Source organism: Dama dama, chromosome 18 (genome assembly GCF_033118175.1).
Source record: "Dama dama isolate Ldn47 chromosome 18, ASM3311817v1, whole genome shotgun sequence".
Lineage (NCBI taxonomy): Eukaryota > Metazoa > Chordata > Mammalia > Artiodactyla > Cervidae > Dama > Dama dama.
Window position 1 is genome coordinate 69,100,324 of NC_083698.1, and position 14,375 is coordinate 69,114,698.

Here is a 14,375-nt window from a genome sequence, read left to right on the forward strand (position 1 = left end):
GAGAGGGAGGCCAAGACAGGTAAAGCAAACCCACAAAGTGTTTATATACATCAGAGATTGGCAACCAATGATGCAGATGCAAAGGTGGCAGAGACAACTGTAAGGGCCATGGGAGAAGCCACCACTAAGAAGCATGAATGTGCATGTGTGTGTGTGTGTGTGTGTGTGCACGCACCGATGGGTGTGTCATGAGGGGGCACTGACGTCGGTCATGTAGAGTCAGTTTTGGAGGATTCTAGAGTATTAAGAATTTGGAAATGTCCAAAGAGGATACAAAAATTTCATATTTTACATGATTATGTTTAATAAATCAATGATATTAGTAAAGAAACCTTTTTATTGGGAGCAATGATAGATTCGCAGGAAGTTTAAAGATAGTACAAGAGGTTCTTGTGCATCCTTTACCATTTCCTCCAACACTTGCTTTTTACATAGCTAGAGGACAATATCAAAACTGGGAAGCTGATACCAGTACACTGGCTGTGTTGCTCTGTGATGTTTTATCTCGTGTATAGTTTCATGTGGCCACTATTGCAAGCGAGATGCAGAGCTATTCCATTACTACCCCCATTACAGTCATACTTGATCCCCTCTCTGCCACCTCCCCCACCTCTGAAAGTCATTAATCTTTACTCTGTAGTTTTATCATTTTGAGGATTTTATGTAAGCGAAACCACACAAAAGGAAACATTTTCAAATTGGCTTTTTTTTTTTCCCACTTGGCATAATGCCCTTAAGATCAATCTGAGTTGGTGCATGTGTAAATAGTTTGTGCAAATAGTTTGTTCTTTTTTAGTATTCAGTCCACTGTATAGACTTCTTCATTTGCTTATTTGCTATTTAAATGTCTTGTTTGGAAATGTTGGGACAGAATTACAAAATTTGCATGTTTTAAATACTTAATACTTAAAAAATCAATGCTATTAAATGCTCAGGTACCACCTCCTGAGATTCCGAATCAATTGTTCTGAGATTGGGCCCAGGAATCTGTATTTTTTTTGTAAAAAAACAAGCCAAACAAATGAGTTCTCAAGAGCATCCAGAGCTGAGAACCACTGGAGAGAGATGGTGGGGAGGGAAAAGGCAGAGGGAGAACAAGCTATGGATGAACTTATAAGGGGCTGCAGAAACATTTCACTTGCTTTAAAATTTCTTCCTCTAAGTAATAATTGGCTGGGTATAATTGATAACCTAGAATTCCTATTTTTATGGTAACTGAAGAGTGTTCAGGCACCCCAAGGAAGAGGATCAAGGGGTGCCAGACACAACACTTGGTAGACTTTGCTCTGTAACTCCCTTAAGGAAACTTTAATGAGTTGTCTTTCATGAGCCACAAGTTATAATTTGATCAAATCCAGCCATGAATCTACCACAGTTATTCCTCCATAGCATTTCTCCTTTGGTGCCATACAACATCCTGGTTACATTTGGATGAAACCAGTATTAAAGACATTCTGTCCCTGTCTCTCTTTGAGAATTCAGCTTTGAATTCTGAACTGAGTTTTCACAAGGTTTTGAATTCCTCCTACATTGTCCTCTCCAGACACCCATCTCCCCTCCTTCAGGGCTGCTGTTTGCAAGTTCAGCGATCTGGCAAGGCACCTCCCAGGCAGTCAGAATACAAATAACACTTTAAAACTCCATACGCTGTGGCAGGATTTTTCATTTTAATTTCATGCCTGTAAACAGGGATTCTTCTTAGTCCTTCCTTCTGTTTTTCTGAATTTCACTCTGAAAGCCCTACATGGCTTGACAACATATTTGTAATGAGCTGATGCCCATCAATCAAATATTTCCTTTCATCACCAGGCATAGGGGCAGGAGGGAGTTCTGCAACTAGTCCAGCCTTCCTGTGATTCAGAGCATTTGTTTTAATATATCTCAAGGATAACTGGAAAGCAAAAATGGTCAAAAAATTTTTTTAAGAAAAACCTTACAGTAATACATGAACCCGTCCTATTTATTCACTGAGCTATTTCTGTATTTAGTGAGATCAAGGGTCTTTAGGGAGAGCAAGCATGCTCACATTTAAGTACATATTCTTTTACCGACAGTTATATATTATTGTAGCAAAATCAGAAGACCTTGATTTAAAAAGACCACTGATTGTCATTTATAAAAAAAATGCAATGTGCCCATAATCAATGAGGTCTTCTAATTTTTGACAGTTCAATCTTCAATCTATATATGTTATTTGAAAATATAATAGTACATTTCTTGTTTTAGCCTTGTAGTTAGAAGTAGCTCTGTTAGTAATAGCTATAGACTAACATAAATCTGTCATCTAAAGCCCTTGGTCTAAATAAAGAAACCACTGCAGGTTGGTTGCTAAAAAACTAATTATTTCAGTTGTTTTGGGAGAAAATGTTACATATCTCATAGCACCCTAATTTACTGATGATTAGTTTTTATGCTATCTAATAGAATGACACAAAAGGAAACTAATTAAGTTGTACAACTTGATCAAGTAACAAGAACATAACTAAATATAAAACTTTTATGTTGATGTTCTATGGGAATAAATATCCACGTGAATTGCTAGTAAGTAAAACTAGCTATGACATGCTGCAGCTAAAATGATTCTGTCAGTCACATTTCACTACCATCCAACGAATTATCAGGAAAGCAATGTGACACAGCTCTGTATTACCTATTTGAATTATACTTTAGATGAAACTTTATTTTTAATATTAGTTCTTTGGTGAAATTCTGATCCAATTAAAGATCTTTCTAATGTGTGTTTTCACCTTTAGATCTCAGTTGCATCTGTCAAGATAAATGAAGATTGTTTTATGATTCCCTGACTAAGAATTTTATCATGTAGGTTCATTAGACCCTGTCTAGGCTGGTTAGTTCATTTGATTAAAGCTGGGGCTCATGACAGAAAGGTCAGAGGTTCAGTTGTGTCTAAGTTAATTTTCCTTGACCTCTGTTTACATACTAGATTCTGAACAACTTCTTATAGATCTGTCGTTCACCTCAATTCACCATCAGGAAAACAACTCTATCTCACTGACTTGGTGGCATTTGACTTGTGCATTCTATTAATACCTGAGCATTTGCTTATTGGTTAATTTGGTGATTGCAAAAACCTACTTAACATTTAGTGCCAATTAGTGGATTTTGCTTTTCTAGGATTGCTGTAGTCAGAAACATTTAGGAATTTATTTGATCACTTCAGAATTAACTTTGTTTAAATAAATTTCCTATAAATAGTCATTTATCCTCACCTTGATGCCACTGGGAATTATCTGAATATTGATTACTGCCAACCTGTGGATCTGATCCTGTTTCCCCCTCTCCCTTTAACTCTGCTAACGGTATAAGTCCAATCTGCTTCAAAGCATCTCTTTACAATGTTAAGAAATCTCCTGAGGGTGCTTTATATGTCCTTTATATAGTCTCCTTCAACTTCTTTTGGGTACCATTTTCTTTCAGTTCTAATTTGGCTTTGCAGGCAAGGATTCTCAATGGCCAGAGTCCCTCTAATATTTGCCAAGACCCCATGAGCTTGAGCTGTATAGAATGATCTGGCCTTGCAGCTGCTCCATTTCTTACCCCAGGAGAGAAAGTGCTCTTGAAACTCCTTCCCCCTTCTCATGTTATACTCTGATATACAAGCCTGAGAGTGCTGCTGGTTGATAAATATATTTTAGTGAAACAGCTCCGCCCTTTTAATTCCTAGATTTTTAATCACGGCTCTTTTTTGTGGTGTGGTGTGGCTGGAGCTGGCTTGCCAGCTAAAAATTTGAAATCAGCCAACTTTGGAGATTTCACGCCGTAGAAATCAGCAAGTGCTCCTATTTAGGATATCTTTTTTCCCTAGAGAGCCATTTACCAGCACACACTGGCTCTTTCTCCGTCTCTTATCTTCTCTTCAAGACTCTGCTTGGGACCATGGAAATGGGGAAATGGTTGGACTGACAGGATGATACACTTTCTCAATCCTGACTCTGGACTTTAAGCCTTAAAATCTTTCCTTAGAGCCTCTCCCCCTCTTCTAGGGAGGCTCAGGCTCATAGGTTCTTAATGAAAACAGAATCCATGTGGGTCCCTCTACCCAAGCAAAGGTCCCAGGCCCTTTCAACCCCACACATGGAGTTAACACAATTTGGGCTATAAGTCTGATACTGCTCGACTCTTGGCTCCCTTAGGAAGATAGATAAAGGGACCTTTTTGTGTATCATCATTCTCAAATACATATTTTTGAATTTTTCAGACATGCATTTAAAAAAAAAAAAGGAGTTTAGGATCTTAGTTTGGGATAACCATTACTAGCTGCAATGTATCATTTACCAACTTACTGATTGCTTTCTCCTCAAGTGCCTCCCATATCCCTTACTGATTATGTCAGGGCAGTTGAATACAATGAAGAAATCACTTTAATAGCAATACTTGGGTATTGGAAAAGAAATAGCCATTTCTACAATAAGAATGATTTGATGTAACTTTGTTCTTTTTAGCTAATCAGTAAGCTTCATTTCTTATGCCATGCCTTCAGGTATTAAAAGAAAGGCTCAAGTGTTTTATTTAAGTTAAACTAATTAAAACCTTTAAAAATTCAATATTCCAACTTTCATGACCTCAGTTAAATGCCTTAATTGCATTATGTCACTCTTTAACATGAATTAAACTCCAAAGTATTATAGTTACAAAGTTCTTATGAATCTTACCCAGACTAGCAACATAATAGGGTTATTAAATTAAGGTTAATTAGAAGAAATACCAAGGTTCCTACAATTTATTTATTCTTTTTAAAAAGCAGAATAATTTCCACTACTTACTTTATATGTACTGTAGAGTATAAAGCAATCTCATGCTTCTTCCCAAAGGGCAGGAAGTTGAAATCTGACACTTTCACCCTCTTAATTAGTACAGCACAGGAGGTATCCGTGCATATAACCTCCTATGTCCATAATTATTAGCATCTTTCAAAAATAAAAATTAGTGTATCAGCAATATCTTGATACACTAAAACAATGTCTTGATACATAAAACACTGCATGTTTTTGACAGATTTATTGAACAACCTCTCTGTGCAAGGCACTGTGCTACATAAGAGGGGTAAAGTGATAACTAGACTGTTCTTGTCCTCATGGGGCTCCTGTTTTGGGGAGGATATAGACACATAATCAAACTGCTGTGAAACAACATGTGAAGACATTGAATGTACAGAGAAGGGTGCTCATCTGCCTGGGAAGCAGAACAAGAAAGTTTACCAAAGTCTGTGCATAACTGTTTCAGCCACTGCTTTATTTGGGCTCAAAGCTATTTCCACGCCTTGTAAACTGAGATGTATAGATGAAAGATGTATAATCAGTGTGGACTATTAGCCACATTCTCCTATTCTGATTCTTCTCAGTTATGGAGCCATCACCAGTGAAAATCTGATTGGAGCACTTGGCTCTGTGCTTGATACCATTATTTTCCCTCAATTTATTTGGAGCTAGCGCAAAAGCGATGGTCTAGTATGTGTTCTGATAGCCCCCTCCCCAAGAGGTATGCCATATAGTTATATTAAGTTACCTCTTAGAGTTTTTTGTATTCAGAATTATGGTTCCTGACTTTTCAAAATTATCCTTTGCATACATTTGCCTTCCTTATAAGATGAAAAGTGAACTTCATCCTGACATGAAGACTGATCATATAATCTACATTTAAAAGTAACATACTTCTCTCAAAATAACTTTTCAAAAATATGCAGCCATCAAAATTCAGTATGGTAAGGCTTCTTTACACATGGCAGACAACACTCTTCTAGAACATTGTGGAGATGCATTCAGATTAGGATGTCATGTCCTGCCTAGTTAATCAGGGTGGAAATGCTTCTTTGAGTAGAACATTGTGTATTTTTTTGCAGTGATGTATTTCTGAAAGATGATCTTCAAACAGTGCAAACACTCTTTGATCCTTTTTCCATAATAATTTGGTAAGAACAAATTGCTGAAGTATGTTGGCCAAATATGTTTTCTTATCATGCATTGTTTTCAGCATTAGTTATTCTTTAGTTATTAGCTTTAGTCCTTGCAGGCGTGATTTTTCTCAAAAAATAAAAAGTGTTAATTAAAATCATTTTGGAAGTGACCCAAAGTCATTTGAAATATCATGGTAGGTGGGACACGTAATGTGGAACTCTTCATAGTTAACTGTCCTCATAGTTAACTAATGACCTATTCTCTTTGGATGTACAAAGCACAGATGGATGTACAAAAGCAGTCAAACAGGTGACTTCAGGGGCCTTGTCAAGTTTATTACTTCTGGCCTAATTGTAACTTCAAAAAAAAAAAAAAAATCCCACACAGAAAACTTCACTATCCACGGCATGTCCTAGACCCTTAGAGTAGGACTTATAGGTAGATGTAGTTGCAGACACTTAATAATTGACCTCTTTCCCTGGTGGCTCAGACAGTAAAGACTCTGCATGCAATGCAGGAGACCGGGTTCAATCCCTGGGTCAGGAAGATCCCCTGGAGAAGGAAATGGCAGCCCACACCAGTACTCTTGCAGGGAGACTTTCATGGGCAGATGAGCCTGACAGGCTATAGTCCATGGGGTAGCGAAGAGTCAGACAAAAACTTTCACTTTTTCCCTGGTCGCTTAGATGGTAAAGAATCTGCCTTCTATGCAGGAGACCTAGGTTCGATCCCTGGGTGGGGAAGATCCTCTGGAGAAGGGAATGGTTACCCGCTCCACTATTCTTGCCTGGAGAATTCCATGGCCAGAGGAGCCAGACAGGCCACCCTGCTAGTCCACAGGGTAACAAAGAGTTGGACATTACTGAGTGACTAACACTTTTAAAAAAGTTTTTCAGTTGTTCAGAGGATAATCCAGAGGAAACCTACAAAGTGCCCTAGCAAGTCTTCAAGTTTGAAAAGTGATTTTTTTTTCTTCTGCTAGCAGCTTATTAACTTTGTTAAGATTTTAAAAGGAAATAATTTTGAAATAGCAGTTGACAAAGATCCACATGACTTCCAAAGAGAACTGGGTGGTGAGGATCATGATACACTGGATGCGTTTCTGAGGGCGACTTCAGAATCAGCTACTCAGGAAACTTTAAAAAGAGAATTTATACCCTTTTAATAATGTCATGAATAATGGTAGCATGATGTGGGGTGGTCCTTGAGGAAATGTGGAGTGACTGCTCAAGCATTCTTCAATTTTGAAATTCTATGATAAATGAATCTATTTTTCTTAAAACTGTTCAGAACAAGGCTCAGGGTTTTCAATTTAAGCACAGGTTTATAAAAATTTATTTGGTTACTTCTAATACCAGTTAGCAAGCTTAAGCAAGGCAGGCATCTGGAAATCATTCTCAAGTTAGGGGTCAGGCCTTGAACAGGCTGGTTTCTGAACCTCAGGTTGCCACATGAACTTCAGCAACACCATAAATGTTGCCGGATGGAGAGAGTGCCATGACCCAATTTCTCCATACACATGTTCCATTTACTTTACAACCTCCAAGCCTGATAAATAAGGAGTGCTTCATCCTGTTTTCTGGGGTGGCAGTGTTTGCCATGCAGGTGGAATACAGGCAGGTAGAATTTCATACCGTGCTAAATCATAGCATTCTGAAAAACTCGGGGCCTTGCAAAAGGCCATATCTCAAAAAAGTTACTGCTTCAAATAAATGTGCCATTTTATAAAATTACACCTACTGTATCAGAAAAAAAATGTTCTTTCATGTGAGTGACATTTATATGACTGTCATTTATACGGAATAGGACATTCTCACACAGCAAGGCTGAAGAATTGGTTTGGAAAACTGAGAGTATTCTCTGAATGATAAAAGTGGTGCAAGTCCAAAATATTCAGTAGAAAAAGACTGTCTCTCCACAACTGGGTATTTTCCCTAAAAAAGTGAAACCTGCATTATTATGAAGAAATAAATTTCTTAGTTGTACGTATATCATTGATGAAGTTTTCAATGTATTTCAAACCTGCAAGCATCTTTAGTCATGGGTTTTTACCTTGTTAGAGGTGGATTTTGTGGCTACTCTGCTCCAGTAGTCTTTTATTTTACTGTGTGGAAACTGAGGCTGAGGTATTGAACTTCTAATTAGAACTGAGGATAGAATTCTCCAGTCCCACCCCTGCCCTATTCTCCATCCAGTTGACTTTCCTTTAGACCAGTCATCTTCTAAAGAAAGTTTTAAAATTACTATCCAGAGGGGAAAAGCACCTCCCAACTGCCTCTGGACAAACAGGGAACCAAAGGTTTTATTTACTCTTCGCATGGGTTACATTCCAAAGCCGCATTTCTCTGGGAAAACAATTGCTAAAGATCAAGGATGGAAGCAGTTGCAAATCTCAGGACGCATTTTCAGCTCTTGGCCAAGAAGTGTACTCAGATCTGAGACTGCCTTTATCTAGAAGTAAGATACAGAGAGTAGTCCAAAGCCCTAAGTCTTCCTTCTTAGGGCTCCTCTGCACCCCGAGAAAGCAAGAGAGAAAACTCCTGGAAGCAAGCCGCTTGCTGAATTACTTAACTCATCCCGCCACACCCTTGGGTGGTCTTGCACCTTCTTCCAAAGGTGAGCAGGTTTGCGGAGCGGAGTCCTGGCAGCAGGGATTCGAGGTGGGCAGAAGCTGATAAGGGAGGGGAGCCCTGTGGCGAAAGGTTTCAGGCGCAGGCCGGCAGCAACATGACCCACCTGCGGGAGAGGTGCTTCCGAAGCTGCTGTGGTCCAGCGCCGCTGCGGCAGGGCGCAACGAGGGCCAGGCTGGGCGGGGACGCGGCTCGGTGCTCTAAGCTCCGGCGCCTAGCCACACTCGGTTTAAGAAGCCCCAGAGCGGAGGGAGGGCTCGCTAGATTGCGCAAGAGAAGCGGTGAAGAAAGCGCTTCCAGGAAGAGTTCAAGCTGGGAATCCCAGACAGCTGGGAGGACCAGAAATTCCGGTGCTGCCACTGCTGCAGATGTTGACATTGATCTCGGGCCAGTGGAGTTTTTAAAGGATTTTCCCCAGACCCTTTGGGATCTTGTGCATCCCAGGCAGACTGAGGCTTGGAGAGGCTGAGGAGGACCCCTTTTCTGAAGGAACCAGAGAGGCTACTTTGAAAAGCTGAGAAGATACCACCTGGTTTTGGTTTCTAGGCATTTCCCCCTGTGCCATAGTGTCTTAACTCAGAGGTGACATCTTTCTCCTCTACCGGGAAACCTTGGGTTTGGAGAGGGGGGGCCATAGATTGGATGATCTTGAATTTGGAGGTCTTAATTTAGGTACATTAAATGGTTCAAAGGAAACAAACCAAGTGAGAGAGAGGGATGGTAAAGAGGATGCCAATGTGTGTCTATACTTATATAATATTGGATAATAATGGTGCAATTATATATATTGGACTGATAGGTCTCTACTTAGAAAGAGCTCAAGAGTCACACCTGTGATGGCTTAAAATTTAACTAACCATGATCATCTATGGCGCAAAGCACAACTGCACTCCAAAACCTGGTAGTCTAGAGCCCAGAGCCTTCTCAGTCTGTCTCTCACCCAGTCACCTGGTCTTAATGATGTGCTTGCCCAGGGTAAGATGTTCAGCCACATGGGGCCGGGGGGTGGGGGGGGGGGAGCTTTTCCCAGCACTTTTGAGTCAAATCCCTTTCTGCCTGGGCTGCGACTCTCCCCAGAGCACCTCATGGAGTCAGGTCAGACACCATGTCTTCCAAGAGGTCTTCTTTGAGCCACTTGTTCTAATTAAGCTTTTCTTTCTCCATACAGTGTAATTTATTCTTCTACTACAGAAGTTAGGATAATTTGCCTCTTAAGAAAATTATTGCATATCTCCTTTCCTGGTCTGCAAGCTTCAAGGGTTGACACTCTGTTCTTTTCAGCCTGGAATTCTCCACCACACCTAGCACAGGTAGTTGGCATATAACAGGCACTCAACATTTATTGCACTCATTAGTAAATCTACCGCCAGTTATATTTTGCAGAAGACTCATCAGGTAGAATTCTTCGGGGATGGAAGAACGTAAAAAAGTATTCATTGCTTTTACAGCATCTGATTTTCCCAGTCTGAAGACTCACAGGGTGAGAGAAGGGTGTAGCAAGGAAGGAAGGCTTCCTTCTGTGTCTCTAAGAAGCCTCACAGTTGATCAACACAGTTGCTGTGACTTGCTCCTGGTCTAGCATCTGGGTTTAAGCCTTGTGGGCACAAAAACCCAATTCTTAGCACATTGAACCTGGTACTTACAATTAGAATGCTGATTTGTTAGTGGTCAATGGAGTATAAAGCAAATAGTTAGTGTGAAATATGGTTGCTATGGGCACCAGACATTGTGGCCACCACATAGGCTCCCAGTAGGCACATCCCGTGGAGGCCATTTTATGTAAAAGGTTGTTCCATAAACAGGGGAAGTGAGTTGTAAGATTGCAAAATTGCTGGCATCTAGCCATTCACCAGGCATAAGGTGTCCACCAGAAGCAGACAGCTGAGGGCTATGGACCAGGTCACTCTGGTTTCTGGGCAGTGTTTGGATCCTTGATAAGTTGACAAAATAGAAAATCATATTCACAAATGCAGCCTCCCATTAATAACGGAATCATTTCTTTAGATGATTAGACAAATAATCATTGCTTTAGATAAACATTATTAGCTGGACAAAAAATTTTGAAGCCCAATTTTTATTACAGGCAGATATATTTCAGTTATATAAGCTGTTTTCTTTGCCAAAGGCAACTCCCCAGAAAGGGAAGATTAAAATGACTGGAATATGAAAGATTTTTTAAAAATTATCTTTATTAGTACCAAATTTAAGAGATATTTGACTTATTTATCTTGTGGTTTAAGAACTGATTTTTCCCTTGGTCTTAGGAGGGACCCACAGTTTGTAAGTCTCTGAGTCTTTCCTTAAGCCTTTACTGTAGGGCAAAATTAAGCTTCCAAAGATGCCAGGCACTGGAAAACCCGAGGATTTTTCCCTTGGCAGGATTCACCCTTCTCCCTGTAGCATTATCATTGGAACTCCAGATAAGCCTTCCCAGATGTTGCACACCATCAAAGAGGTCCTGTTCAGAGATTTCCACGGGGAATGTGCCCTGAGTCTTTCCTGTTATTTCTTCTCCTGCCAGCCTACTGCCTCCATTTTTATACATGGCAGAACTTAGGAAAATTGATGAAGTAGAGCTAAAGCTAGTGTTCATTAAGTGTTATTAAGTGATTGGATTAAAGTGTGTCATTAACATCTTGTATCTCCTTTTTTCTGTCATTTTCCTACTTTTTAGGGACCCTCTTCTGTGCAGCTCCAGGTCTTACCCATTTGTCCCTCTTCCCTATTGTCTGTGCTCATAGTATATATACCACACACATTTTTATGGGGTGGGGCTTTCAACATGTGCTAGCCCTAGATGTTATTGACTTGATAGCCTATCTAACCCGAGAAGGCAATGGCACCCCATTCCAGTACACTTGCCTAGAAAATCCCATGGACGGAGGAGCCTGGCAGGCTGCAGTCCATGGGGTCGCTAGGAGTTGGACATGACTGAGCGACTTCACTTTCACTTTTCACTTTCACGCATTGGAGAAGGAAATGGCAACCCACTCCAGTGTTCTTGCCTGGAGAATCCCAGGGACGGGGGAGCCTGGTGGGCTGCCATCTATGGGGTCGCACAGAGTCAGACACGACTGAAGCGACTTAGCAGCAGCAGCAGCAGCAGCCTATCTAACTAGCAGGTATTAAGGAAATTTTGATCAGCTTAAAGATTTATCTTCTAGCTATTTTGAGGGGAAAAAAACTTGAAGAACCCCTCAGGATGTCTCTGCCTACTCAAAGGAATGAGTCTCAAGTTGGGGATTGCAAGCACACTGGGAGATAGTTTTGAATATGAGTATAATGATTTTTTATTTTTTGTTTGCTCATCATTCAGGGCCAGGATGAGGGTGAAGTGAGTGAGGAGTTTGGGGCAGAAAATTTGAGGAAAGGCTCACTGTCAAAACCAAACTTCCATAAACTAAAAATGAGTGTCTGATTAACTTAAATTTTGCCCTCTTGGTGCATCTCTGGACTCCTCTTGTCCTGGCCTTGCAGAATCCATTTCCTTTCTGCTAATCATAGACCCATTTTTTTCTTTGAGAAACACCCTTGCACAATCCCTTGTCCAGTTGGAAGCGGTAGCACTGCTGGGATTTCAGGAATAGACCCATTACTCAGGTTTGGTGGATACACAGCAATTGGCTCAGTGATTACCTAAGCTGGGCCGATAGGAATCTTTCCAGAGGGTTGTTGAGCTGCTAGAATGTAAACCTGGGTGGCTGTGAAGAGAGAGTGAGCCTGAGAAAGCAGCCACTTCCAGGGAAAGGAGAGCAAAGAGATGGAAAGAGACCGATTTCTGAAGTTGCTGGAACTTCATACCGCTGGATTTTTCAGTTACAAGAGTTGATATTTGGGTGTTTGCCTAATAAAATGGGACTGGGTACGATGAGAAGGTCATCTGATCAGTCTTGCTTCTCCAGTCATACCACATGTTTAAGGTGCTTTCATCACAGAAAAGGATGACATTTGTTGTTTTGGAAAAAAGCTTCCAAATTTTCTTGTAGCAGATCTGGGCCGTGGGTAAGCAATCAATCTCTGTGGTTGACACTTCTATGCTACTTCCCGGTGGACTTGGAAATTTAATTTCTTGTCCCAGCAAATTCCTTTTTCTACTCTTTTCCTACTTTTCCAGGAAGTGAGCTATCCACCCCACCCCCCTGAACTATAAAATTGTAAAGGGTACAGTAAAGGAACCCACACCATGGACCTGGTTTTAACTTATTTTTAGGATTCCTGCCAACACAGAGAAGGAAGCAAAACCAAACATTTTGCCACCCACTTGTACCCAAAAAAAGTCCTGATGGGAAAATATGCCAGACACTGACAATAGCAGAGACTGAGGTAGGAGATAATGTCAGGAATGACAATAAAGAATTTAAAAATAAAACATGCCCTAAAGAAACTCTCACTAGAAATTCAAGAGAAGGTATAAGTGGAAGAGTTGTGTGTGTGAGATGAGTGAATAGTAATATTTTTAAAAGTCCCTGACTGCGGGTGAAGGGTGGCTACTTCTGGGAATTAGAAATGGGCAAGAAATACCAGTCCCTTTTATCCGGGTCTCTGATTCTCCAGGTCACAAAGTCTGTGTTAATGTTGGAGATTCCAAGGCCACTGGCAGGGCTGTGAACAGATCATCCCCAGTAGAAATCTGGATGTGGGCCAAGCCACACCTGCTGACCTCAGAGGTGGTCAATTAGTTGTGACACTATCAAAGAACAAGATGTTCAAAATAGTTTGAAGAGATAGGGAAACCTTTAAGTTGAGTTGATGTTTTGATAAATGACACTGTTACTAACGGAGATGTTCTTTGGTAATCCTAAAACTGAAGATAAGATGCCTCAGTTTCACCCCAGCCTCCCAGTAGACATGCTGATTTGTCAAGCTGCGGGAAGAGCTCTGATTCAACAGAGGGTGGTGACTACTGTTAACACTGCAGGTATTATTAGTAAAGACAATTCCAGTCCAGTCAATCTACGCTTGGTGCCAGTAAAGGCAGGTTAGTTGGATTTTCAGTTGCTAAAGAGGAGAAAAAGATTCAAGTGCATTTAGCTTCATCCATTGTCCTGTTCACCTTCAAACAAAGTTAGCAATGAGTCAATTATAGGAGGAAAAGAAAAGGACAAGAAGAATTAAAATATTAGGTATATTTTTATTTTTGCATATTTTTTTAATATTTGTAAGGATAAATTACTTATAAGAGTTATTTTTCTTGGAATAGTCTTAAAGATAACTCTAAAACTTCCTCTGTCATGCTGGCAGGGAAATACCAAATCTAGGTGATTTATTTTATATTCACAGATTATTTGCCACACCATTGATTTAACTACTATAGGTTGTTTTGGGTTATATAAAACTTCTTTTTAAAGTATTAATTAAAATATTTGAAAAAATAATGCACAGGTGCAAAATTCAAGATATGAAAAGGGTACTTGAAAAACACATTTTTTTTCCTGAGTTTTCCTGCCTGGAGGCTACCATTTTGATGATTTACTGGGCTCCTTTCACAGACAGACTGTGTACATAAAAACACATACTTATTCTTAAAAATACAAGTGGCAGCCTACTAGTCACATTCTTTTACATCTTGCTTTTTTCACTTATTGTAAATCAGAGATCATTCAGAATAGAGCAGTTAAGGCAATTCTATTTAAAATTACACGCATACATACCTAGCTCCCTTCCCTTGCTTCCCTTTTCTTTTATTTCTAAACCACTTCTTACTTTGTAACACACTGTACTTGAATTATTTATTATGTTTATTGTTTGTCTTTCCTTGGAATGGAAGCACCATGAAGACAGAAAATTCTTGTGTAGTATGCTTTGTTGTATACGTAACACCTAAGTGACT

General features: G+C 40.0%; 1 protein-coding gene across 1 annotated transcript in view; it reads right to left on the minus strand.

Moving 5' to 3' along the window:
• The window catches only part of STEAP4 (STEAP4 metalloreductase), a 31,962-nt gene extending 23,218 nt beyond the window's left edge, over positions 1 to 8,744 (minus strand). Inside the window, exon 1 of the mRNA XM_061165540.1 lies at positions 8,652 to 8,744. The gene's annotated coding sequence lies outside the window, so the exon portion shown is untranslated. The remainder of the gene's footprint in view (positions 1 to 8,651) is intronic.
• Between the last annotated feature and the right edge of the window lie 5,631 nt (positions 8,745 to 14,375).